We start from the raw sequence: 11,328 nt of genomic DNA on the forward strand, positions 1-11,328 counted from the left end.
TCCTGTGTCACTCAAGAATGTGGCACTACTTTATTCCACCTAACAATACTTCCTAAAATCTCGTGTCACTCAAGAATGTGGTCATCTTGATTGGGAAGAAGTTTACTCCCTCCGTTTTTAAAAAATAGAAATATTTGAAATGACACGGATTTTAATGCACAATTTGGTAAAGTAGGAGAGAGTGAGAGAAAAAAATTAGTAAAATAAGAGAGAAGGAGAGAAAAATTGGTAAAGTAAGAGAGAGAAAAAAAAATAATGGAATTAATATTAGTGGATTATGGGATCCACTTTATTAGCGGTATAAGTGGTAAATAAATTGATGTATAAGGGTGTAAAGATTTCCTAAATTAGAAAGTTTGAAAGTTGTTATTTTTATTTTACTCATGATTATTTATTGTGATGCATACACTAAAGTCTCAGTATTAAGATGTGGATTAGTATTAAATGCATTGTTTGACTTCATTGGATAATAGGTAAATACAAGGCTTTGCTTTGTTGGATAATAGATAACTTGTAGGAAATTTACTTAAATCATGATAACTACATTTGTTTGTTTTGAAATTATTAAGATTTAAATGCAATAATGATGTGTTAACTGATGGCCTGTGCCTGTCTTCTTTGGTGTAAATTGTTAAAACTAGGCATTGAAATGAGCATTTGAGATAGATCAAGAATGCTTGATTAATGGACCAACTCCTAAGTAATAACAACTATTTTTATAACAAAAATAAGAATATTAAAAATTTCAGAAACAAACCTTGAACTAATTCAGATAAGAGACAAATAAATGAGAAAAAGACATCATGCTATTAAGATCCTCCATCTTCTATTTGAAAAGCACTCCAACCATTTCATACTAGTCTAACAGAATTCAAGTTTGCAACATATAAAAACAGAATCAAAGTTGCAACATACAGTCAGTGTTGCTTCTCATGGTCACTTTCCTCTTCTTTCTTCGAATCTACGAGACCCGATTGATGCAGCATTTGATATATGAACTTTAGTATCCACTGTATGACTTCGGCACTCTTCTTCACTTGATATAGATCTTTAAGCATGCCTCGTATATATGAACCGGGGAATTGGGTCAAGCCCAATGCGCAGATGATAGAGAAGGCATTCCTCAACACTTCATTAAAATTCTTCACATCTTTAGTGTCTTGAGAATCGGGTGCATATACAACCACTAGATTTGGCGCAAAAACGACAAGACTAAGCATGATGACATATATGGGATATCTAAATATGAGGAAGGTGACCATTGCACAGTGTTCGGAGCATAGCATTGATTATGGAAAAGTGCATGCAAACGCACAAAATGAAGTACTCGCTAAATCTGGTGACACCTCTTTACTTGAGACAGAGATTAATTGCATTAATTAGCATAAGAATAGTACACTTTACTCTAACTGTGATGGCAAGTTCATGGACTTGTGGATGAAGTTAGATGATTTTACTGTCATTGCCCCCTCTGCTTTAAAAACAGGAAACAAACAAATGAAAAGTAAGGAAAAGCTTGTGCTAATGAATCAGAGAAATTTTCAGTTGGCAGACGCAAGATCTTCTAGCATACTTGGAGATGTGCAGTCTCATATATGTCATCATGCTTAGTCTTGCCCTTTTTGCGCAAAATCTAGTGGTTGTATATGCACTTGATTCTCAAGACACTAAAGAGGTGAAGAATTTTAATGAAGTGCTGAGGAATGTCTTCTCTATCAATTGCGCATTGGGCTTGACCCAATTCTCCGATTCATATATATGAGTGTTAAATTAAAAATATATGTATAAGTTAAACGTGAAGCGTGAATGAGTGGGAGGTTAGCGTGGGATATATAATTTAAACGAATTAAAAATATGTGATTTAAACATGAGTGAGTAGGAGGTTAGCAAAACATATGATTAATTAAGTGTTAAATTAAAAATGTACTCCCTCCGTCCCACTTTAGGAGTCCCAATTTACCATTTTTGGGTGTCCCACTTTAGGAGTCCCGGTTAGAATATTCTATAAATGGTATTAGGCCCCACATTCCACTAACCTTTTTCCACTCACACTTTATTATAAAACTAATATAAAAAAGTAGGACCCACATTCCACTATCTTTTTTTACCAAATTTCCTTTTCATTTTTTAATACCCGTGCCGAACTCAACCGAGACTCCTAAAGTGGGACGGAGGGAGCATAATTTAAACCAATTAAAAATATATGATTTAAACGTGAGTGAGTGGGAGGTTAGCAAAACGTGTGATTAAGTGTTAAATTAAAATATACAATATAATATTTTGATTTTAAGTATAATTTTATAATTATAATTATAATAATCAATCCCTATATTTGTGGAATTCATACTTCTCGTCGTATGAAAGATATGAAGAACAATTCATACATTTTTAATTAAATAAGTACTTACAAATTTTGTATAAAGAAAATGAGGATAATTGATTAAATGTAGAAAAATAAAAGAGTTTTTTGTTCATATAATAATTGAGGGAAGTGGAAGTGAAAAGACAAAAATACAATTTACGTAATTCATTATAGGGGTTTTACACTACTATTAATTTTATTGGGAGTAGTGGCCATTGATTACAATTGGAAGTGTACCGGTGGATCTTCTATTTTAATAGGAGTAGTGGCTCTTAATTAGTCTTGGAACATCAAGCAAACATGCTATGAAAAGCCTACGTGGAGTGAGTGCGTCCCACATTTAGTTAGTTTTATTCGATCCAAAGTCATTTTTTCTAAAACTCAATGGACAAATTTGCTTCCATCTCCACAGTCGAAGACAGGCTTTGGCTATGAACAGTTCAGGGCAGCTCCAGAACACAAGTTTGCTTTCAATTTGAGATGTAACTTTTACAATAGTAATTGAATAGGCACCTCATTGAGAATGACATATTTCATTTTTTACTTATTTCCCTTATGCATTCCATTCTTTCATTTATGTATTCCATCCATGGCCCTTGTTTAAAAAACTTCTTGAGTTAGTCTAATTCTTTGATTGATTTGTAAATTTTACTATTTTATTTTATCATTAATTTTTTAGGGGATTGAGGTTTATTAGTATGAAGATGCTTCTCCTTGAATGTTTCAGAATTTAGTCCGTATGTGATGCAACGAACCTAGATTCAGTAAGAATCACATTTATGTATGGCAATGCTGATCTAGAATTTGAACTAGATAAAGCAGTGCAATATAGACAGATACTTTGGATTTACTCTATCAATTCTTAATTAAATATTAAAAGGTGATGCTTTTTTCTTTGCTTCCAAATTGATGAATTCACCAAATGGATCTGCTAAGGTGTTTACGTGTCATTTAACATTTACTGGACCACTATTATGGACTTCAATGTTCCAGAATCTAGATATCGGGTGAAGTTACAACAACACAATTTAAATGATTCATTTTCCTGTTTTAAATGCAAAACGATTATTTATTATGGCTATTTTGCTTGTGTTGTGTATATTCATCTTGGTGCTGGGGATCCCGAGCAACGTAAACTTGCTCCCAAAATTATAATTATAATTGTAATTATAATTGCTTTTAAAATTAAAGTAGTAATTGTTCGGTTGGACATAATCATGTGTGCTAGATTTAAAGTATTATGTTGACTAAATTGAGTTATTTTAATTTCCTCACTTTTGTTTAATGTTTTGTAGAATTCTGGGATATTAGTGATGCTTCATTTCTATGTTCATTCTCTGGTGTATATTTTTGGTATGAAGAACGATTAGGCAATCCGTCTCAAGCAAAGAAACCAAAATTTTCAAATTGTTGTGTGAAAGGGAAGATTGAGTTTCCTACGCTTCTCCATCCTCCAACCATTTTATATGATTTAATGTTTTCTAAAGACTTGAAAAGTGTCCACTTTATGAAAAATATTCGCTCCTATAATTCAATGTTTTCCTTTACTTTATTTGGAGGTAAAGTTGATAACTTTCCGTTTGCATGGCCAAAATTTCCACTTAATGGGTAATTTGTTGCCGCTAGATGGCTGCTCACCGAAATTTACCCAATTGTACATCTATGATACAGAAAATGAAGTGACTAATAGGTTGACGTCCGTGAGGTATGTGCTTTATAATCTCACTTTTTAAATTATTCATTTATTATTTTTAAAATTTTCACGTAATTATCCTACTTGACCTTTTTTAGGGAAAAGAATGTTGCAAATAATCTTCATTGCGAAATAATATTAGATGTGCAAAAGATGCTGGATGAAATAATGTGTTAGTGAAAACTTTTCGTGTAACAATCCGAAACTTCACAAGCTTATTAGCTTAGTTATCCTTTGCTAAGTGGCTTAGATGGTGCTAAAAATTTCCATCTATGTTTTAAAATATTTATCGCTGAGTTGTATGGGAAAAGAGACGAAATATAGAATAGTTGTTGTTGTTTTATTCTCCAACGAATTTTCAAATATTACTAAAAGAATTTATTTCTTGTGGGCCTAAATTAAAAAGAAAAATTACATCATTTTGGAGCTCATTCTTGGAAAACCCAAATCACCAAAATAATTTAGTCTTGGAGCCCAAAGGTCCCTCTTTACATAAGTTGAGATAGCTCTCCTACTTCTTCCTGCTTGATTAATTCCTGCTTGTTTACTCTCCCCTCCTCAAGCCACGTAGTTATCCCCCACCTCCACCTCCTGCTTTGATTAGACCACCTCCTGCACACTAACTCACAAATATAATCCCAGAAGTGTCCCAACAATATATACATATCATTCTTCGTCCACAATTTCCTTCACCACTTTCTTCCATCAAATACCAAGAAATCAAAAACTAGAGACAGCATATTAAAGAAAGTTCCTTTTTTTTTTAAGAGCAAATTCAATTCCAATTCCTTAACACAACTTCTGGTAAATCCCAAACCTCTCTTTTCTTTAATGTATGTACAAGCATATGCATGTAATTTGAAAGTAGAATCTGCTATAACAAGTTTAACAACATATTCCTTCGTTGAATCCCCCAAATAGCAAGGCACATAACATACTTACAATTCACCAAAGTCATATAATAGACAAACCAAGTAAGCACAAGTTAAGAATCTTATCTCTTGAGTATGAATCTGCCGGATTCCGGCGTATGGACTTAGGCACCCCATCGACACGAGGACAGCCCCACAGCCCCGATATGTCACCGATTCAGTGATTTCAAGACCTTTACAAATCTACAAGTTAAAAACACCAAACTTTGAAATTCAAGATTTAAACACGAGGCGTGGAGAAGAAGCGGCGAAGCCGCTGGCGGTGCACGCACAAGAGCGGACAGATCGGGAGAGAGGGGGGCAACGACGACAGATCAGAGAAACGAGAGAGAAAAGGGAGAGGGGGAAGATTATGGAGGGAGGAGGCGGCGGCGGATTCATGGCGGTGCTGCGTTTTTGTTGGGGAAAGAAAGAAGAAGGGAGTATATGGGTTGATTTAATCCTAGAATTTGGGCTACTCTTTTTCTGAATAATAGTTGGGCCACTAATTTAATTAGAGTTGGGTCAATTTCTAATTTGGTGCAAAGATTGTGGGCTAGTTCTATGGAAAATACAATAGGCTAGAATAATTAATTATTTTGGGCCAAAATTCATCAAAGAACAAGAAGAGCTGCTGGACTGGAGAATAAATTGGTTAAGCAAACTAAAATAATTAGTTGTGATCCGAGTTGTTATAGTTTTGTGTAAATTTGTAGTAGTGTATGGAATATCACTTAGTCAAAGCCCGAGAATAGTGGAAGAAGAAACAACAAATAATATGAGTTTTAGAAACTCCTTAAAGATAAGTGAAATAATGAAAGGGATTACTTAGGAGGCATGCATTCCTATAAAAGTTTAAGAATTTCTTTAAGTTTGATTAGTAGTTATTTTATATTGTTTTGTCTTGAAAAAGGTTATCTCCGCAAGTTAAGGTTGGAACGAGAAAATCAAGTTAAGGAAATTAAACGAACGAGGTGGGCTTTCGAACTAAACTTTTATTGTGGGCTTTCGAATTAAAGTATTTTAGTGAGCTTTCGGTTGAAAGTATGTTTATAGTTTTTATGAGATATGATCTTATGTGGGCTTTCTATCCTACATTATTATGTGGGCTTTCAAGTTTGATTTAAGTTATTTAAATTCTAAGTATATTTTGTCTTGTCATATTATGTTTTTAGCAATGCCTATTTGTTTGTCTAGCAAGGGGAGCCTCCCTACTAGACCAGGTCAGTTAATCGAATTCAGGTCCCAGTAAGGTCGCAAACCCTACTTGGATTAGTGTACACCAGGGGATCGTGAGCCATCCTTTGAGTTGGCCGGTCCAGTGACTTGGAATGTGGCCACATTCCCGGTTCACACAGGTTCAGATATGGTATATGCTACAGGAAAATAGACTGGACAGTCATAGTTTACAGAAGAAAAGAGTTTAGTGTACTTGGGCCTTTTTAAGATAATTCCCGAGCTCACTCGGTGATGGCTTGATAAAACCAGTTTTAATGTAAAGTATATTTTGGCAATTGTTCACTGAGTATATCAAGTACTCAGCCCTGCATATGTTTTAAAAATGTGCAGGTTAAGCGGCGATGACGAAGGGCGGTGTTGCGTAGATGTGACGAATGTGTTTCAGTAGTATAATGCTCGGATGAATCGTGTCTCCATACATGGTGTCATTCTCTCTTGACTCTTCTGCTGCAATGTAAAAGTTGAAATTATGTTCTTTTGTATCACGCACTCTGATATATTTTGCCAGTTATTCCAAGATGATTCTGTTATGTTCAGTTGTGCCACGGTTCCCCCTTTCTTCCCGGCTTCTTTAATCCTCCCATAGTCGTGACATTTCGGATGGCCAAAGATAAACTTCATGAAGAAAATCATAGGAATGTTCATTTGAGGTTGCTTGGTAAAAGAGGTAGAGATGGGAGAACTTATAACCTTCCTTTTGTGTCTGAGGTTGCTGTTCTTATTGTGGGGTATTTAGATGAAGCTTTGGGTGATAGAGAAATTATAATAGAATATAAGTGTGGGCAATTATAATGTATAACTGAGCTCGATCCTTCTTATCTTCCACTTCAATCCTCTTTTATTCCCATATGGTGAGGATGGTTATACAGATGACGTTGCATTTTCTAAATCTATTGCACATCATTCTACAAGTCGTAGGAGTCGAATTAGTCCAAAAGAGTATTTTGCAAATCGGTTACACGAGTGAGTTAATGAATGTTTTTTTATTCTTTTCTCACGCCGATTATTTCAACAATTTATTGTTGATGCATATACTATGATTGAGTCGGGCCACTTAAGATTTGTACGCACCCAACAAAAAAAATTACGTGCTGAGATATACAAGGGATTGACCGATGCAGTTTTGACAAGAGAGACAGATGGGTCAAAACATGGAAAACACATTATTTTGCCTTCCAGTTTTATTGGTGGTGCTAGATATATGATTCAGACCTATCAAGATGCTATGGCTATGTGTAGATGGGTAGGGTATCCAAATTTATTTATTACTTTTACTTGTAACCCAAATTGGTTAGAAATTATAAGATTCCTTGACCCCTAAGGATTGCGTCCAGTTGATTGGCCTGATATTGTATGTCGAGTTTTTTGAATGAAAATGGATAATTTTATTAGAGAGCTTAAGAGTAAGAGACTTTTTGGAGCTGTGAAAGGAGGTACGTTTGAGTCAATTGTTTAACTTTTTAAAATGTATATTTTATATATATTTATGCTTTAAAAATTTTACTGTGCAGTTGTTTACACCATCGAGTTTCAAAAGCGTGGCTTACCTCATGCACATATTTTGTTTTTCCTAAGCAAAGAGAATAAACAACCTAATTCTCAACATATTGATGAGATAATTTCTTTTGAAATACCTGATGCCCACGATGATCCATACTATTATGCGAATGTCAAAGAATTTATGGTCCATGGTCCTTGTGGTATTGTTAGACAATCGTCTCCATGTATGGCTAACGGAAGATGTACGAAATACTTCCCTAAGAAGTATATTGCAGAAACCTATTTTGATGATGATGGTTATTTTGTTTACCGACGTAGAAATAATGGTTGTGTTGTCTTGAAGGATGGCGTGCCTTTGGATAATCGATTTGTAATTCCACACAATCGTTTTCTTCTTATGAAGTATGGAGGTCATATTATTGTGGAATGGTGCAATCAATCCCGATCAATCAAGTACTCACTCCGTTCCATAGTAATTCAGTCATTTTGTCATTTCAGTACGTTCCACAGTAATAGAGTCATTTCCTTTTTTAGTAAAAGTCAACACATTTCTCCACACATATTTTACTCTCTCTTACTTTATTCTCTCTTCATCTCTCTACCTTTTTTCATTTTCCACATTATTCTCCTTTTACTTAACTCACCTAACACAATTTACTTAATCTATGTGCTGAAAAGAAACGCCTCAATTACTATAGAACAAAGGGAGTATTTGTTTAAGTACATAAATAAGGGCTATGATCATGTGACGACATATTTTTTTGAAACCGGTTCTGATAGTGTGGAAAATTGTGGATGAGGTTAGTTTGTTTTATGATTGTAGATACATATTGTCCTGTGGAGCCGCTTGGAGAATATTTGGATACGACATTCAATATAAGGATCCGGTTGTTGAAAGATTGAGGTTTCATCTGCCAAATGAACAATAGGTAGTTTTTGAAGAATCTGAGCCATTGGAACGTGTCTTGAATCGGAAAACAGCGCGTGAGAGCCAATTTTTGGCCTGGATGGAAGCAAATAAGAAATATGTGGAAGGCAGCGATCTCACTTACGCAGAATTCCCCACGAAGTTTGTATGGAACACAAATACCTGGACACTTAGAAAACAAAGGTATTCTATCCGGAGATTGTTTTATGTTCCTCCTGGTTATGGTGAAATGTATTACTTGAGATGTTTACTAAATGTTGTTCTTGGTGCTTCATCGTATGAAGCCATTAAGTGTGTTAATGGTATTCAGTATGCTACGTTTCGAGATGCTTGCTATGTATTGGGGTTGTTGGATGATGATAGAGAGTACATCGATGGCATTACTGAGGCTTCTTTTTGGGCTTCGGCACATTCAATACGATTGTTGTTTGTGAGTCTATTAATATCAGAAACCATTGCACGACCAGATATTGCATGGACAAGCTGTTGGAAATATTTATGTGAAGATGTTCTTCATAAACGGCGTAAACTCTTAAGTCATCCAGGTTTCCATAGTTTTATAGGTGCTCATTATAATGTTTTTTTAATTACATATACTTTTTAAATTATTGTAGATTTGTTGTTGGATGACGATGAGATTAAAAATTTGGGATTGCTTGAAATTGAAAAATTGTTAGTTAATGGAGGACGAACTTTGCATGAATTTCATTCTATGCCATATCCGAGGATACAATCTTTGGAAAGTTCTAATAATAGATTGATTTCTGATGAACTATGTTATGATCGGGAAGCCTTGGTGACAGTCGGCCCTTCCGCTCCCGTCTCCCTCTTCTTGAAAGTTGTGTGTCGTCGCGAACTGCTCAAGTTGGACAGTCGACCTGATCAAGCCAGCCTATTTCTGCCTGTTTCACCTACAAAATTGCAGGTGAGTGGATCCGGTAAAGGTTCGGGCTGATCAAGGTGAGTGGCTCCGACTTGAGTGAGAAGTATTGAGAGGCTGAAGGGAATACGACATCAAAAACCTTAACCAATAATACTATTAATTAGTATAGGGAAGTAAGGATCAATCCCACAGAGATGATGCGTTTCGAATTGTTTGTGTGATACGGCTTGGAGCATGACTGCTACCACACTACCTTTAGGGGGTGGTTAAGTATCTACTGGTGCGGAAAAGAAGAAAACTATCTAAGCTGAACAACTAAACTACCTAACTGATCAACTCAGAAAACATTAGTATAAAAAGAGAAACAGAATAAACGGGGTTGTCAGGCCCCTGCAGAAAGGTACGAAAAGTAAAACAACTTTAACACAATCGTCTTCCTCAACATATCAGCGTAAAGAAAACAGAACAACAACAGATCTGAAAAGCTGAAGAAGACGAAACAAAAAAGAAAACACATAAAACTTAAAATTACTCCTACGAACTAAGGTACGACAACGTAAAAACAAGAACTATGGCTAAAGCATGCAGAAACGAAAAGAAAACACGTAGATCTAAACAAAACACAGAGACTCAAGCAGAAAACAACAAATCTAAGCTAAGACTCACAAGAAAACATACAAGAGAAAACAGATCTAAAGATTAAAATATAAAACAAGCACGAAGCAAAGGAAATGAAAACAGAAACTAGATTAAACTGAAACAAAACAGGAACGAGAGTCGATTACATAAACAGAAAACAGAACTAAACTAAGAAAGCAGGAAATTGTTTCGTCATCCCTTCTCGGAGTGGAATTACAGAACAGAAACGAAAAATGTGCGAGAACAGCAAAAGAAACAGCTAACTACCAACTAATCTAGACGGAACCAAGTGTGTGCAGAGGATTGAAAGACATGGAATTGGAGAGAACTTTGAATTCAACTTTGGAAGAGATCTAGAAATCCTACCTACTCTAAAGAGAACCCTCCCTAAACTACTCAGCAAGAAATGAAATGTGGGGGAACTCTCTTCCCTTAGTGTGCATGGCTCCTTTATATAGGGAGGCGTAGTGCTCTGATCCCTACCCCCCCTGAAATGACGCTTTTGTCCTTCACACCTTAGAGTGGAGTTCATAGTCTTCTCTCCAGCGCAAGGTCTGGCTAGCTCCGGTTGGATAATGACTTGATCAGTTCAAAAGCCGCCTCTTTTCTCCTCTTTTCCCAACTTTTGCTTTCGCCCTCTGGAATGATGTGATCTTCAGTTTCTGCCGAAATCTACACACATCTGGCTCAAAAGGGTCGTTAGTTTGCTGATATCAGTGCGGTTTTGCTATAAAACACATGCATGAAACGGGTCTCATTACTTGGCAAGAGATCATTTCATCTTTGTCTCGAAGTTCACTGATGAACAACGCCATGTGTATGGTACGATAATGTCTGCTGTCGACTCTAATCACGGTGGATTATTTTTTTGTGTATGGGTATGGAGGCACTGGAAAAACTTTCATTTGGAAGACATTGTCAGCAGCTATTCGTTCAAAAGGTGATATTGTTTTGAACGTGTCTTCCAGTGGTATTGTTTCGTTATTGTTGCCTGGTGGGAGAACAGCTCATTCTCGGTTTAAGATTCCTATCAATCCTAATGAAGATTCAGTCCGCAATATAAAACAAGGTAGTGTATTAGCTTAGTTGATTGCGAGAGCGAAACTTAATATATGGGACGAAGCTCCTATGGTTCACAAACATTGTTTGGAAGCTGTTGATCGGAGTTTGTGT

At 35.8% G+C, this 11,328-nt stretch overlaps 1 long non-coding RNA gene across 1 annotated transcript; it reads right to left on the minus strand.

Moving 5' to 3' along the window:
• Positions 1-4,374: 4,374 nt before the first annotated feature.
• Positions 4,375-5,425, minus strand: LOC125209774 (uncharacterized). Its single transcript, XR_007174347.2, has 2 exons — positions 5,260-5,425; positions 4,375-5,170 (listed from the first exon to the last, which is right to left on the minus strand). It is a non-coding gene; the product is annotated as an uncharacterized LOC125209774 (long non-coding RNA).
• Between the last annotated feature and the right edge of the window lie 5,903 nt (positions 5,426-11,328).

The sequence above is a fragment of the Salvia hispanica genome, chromosome 2 (genome assembly GCF_029641045.1).
Source record: "Salvia hispanica isolate PSC_SH4W2 chromosome 2, Shi_PSC_v1, whole genome shotgun sequence".
NCBI classification, from domain to species: domain Eukaryota; kingdom Viridiplantae; phylum Streptophyta; class Magnoliopsida; order Lamiales; family Lamiaceae; genus Salvia; species Salvia hispanica.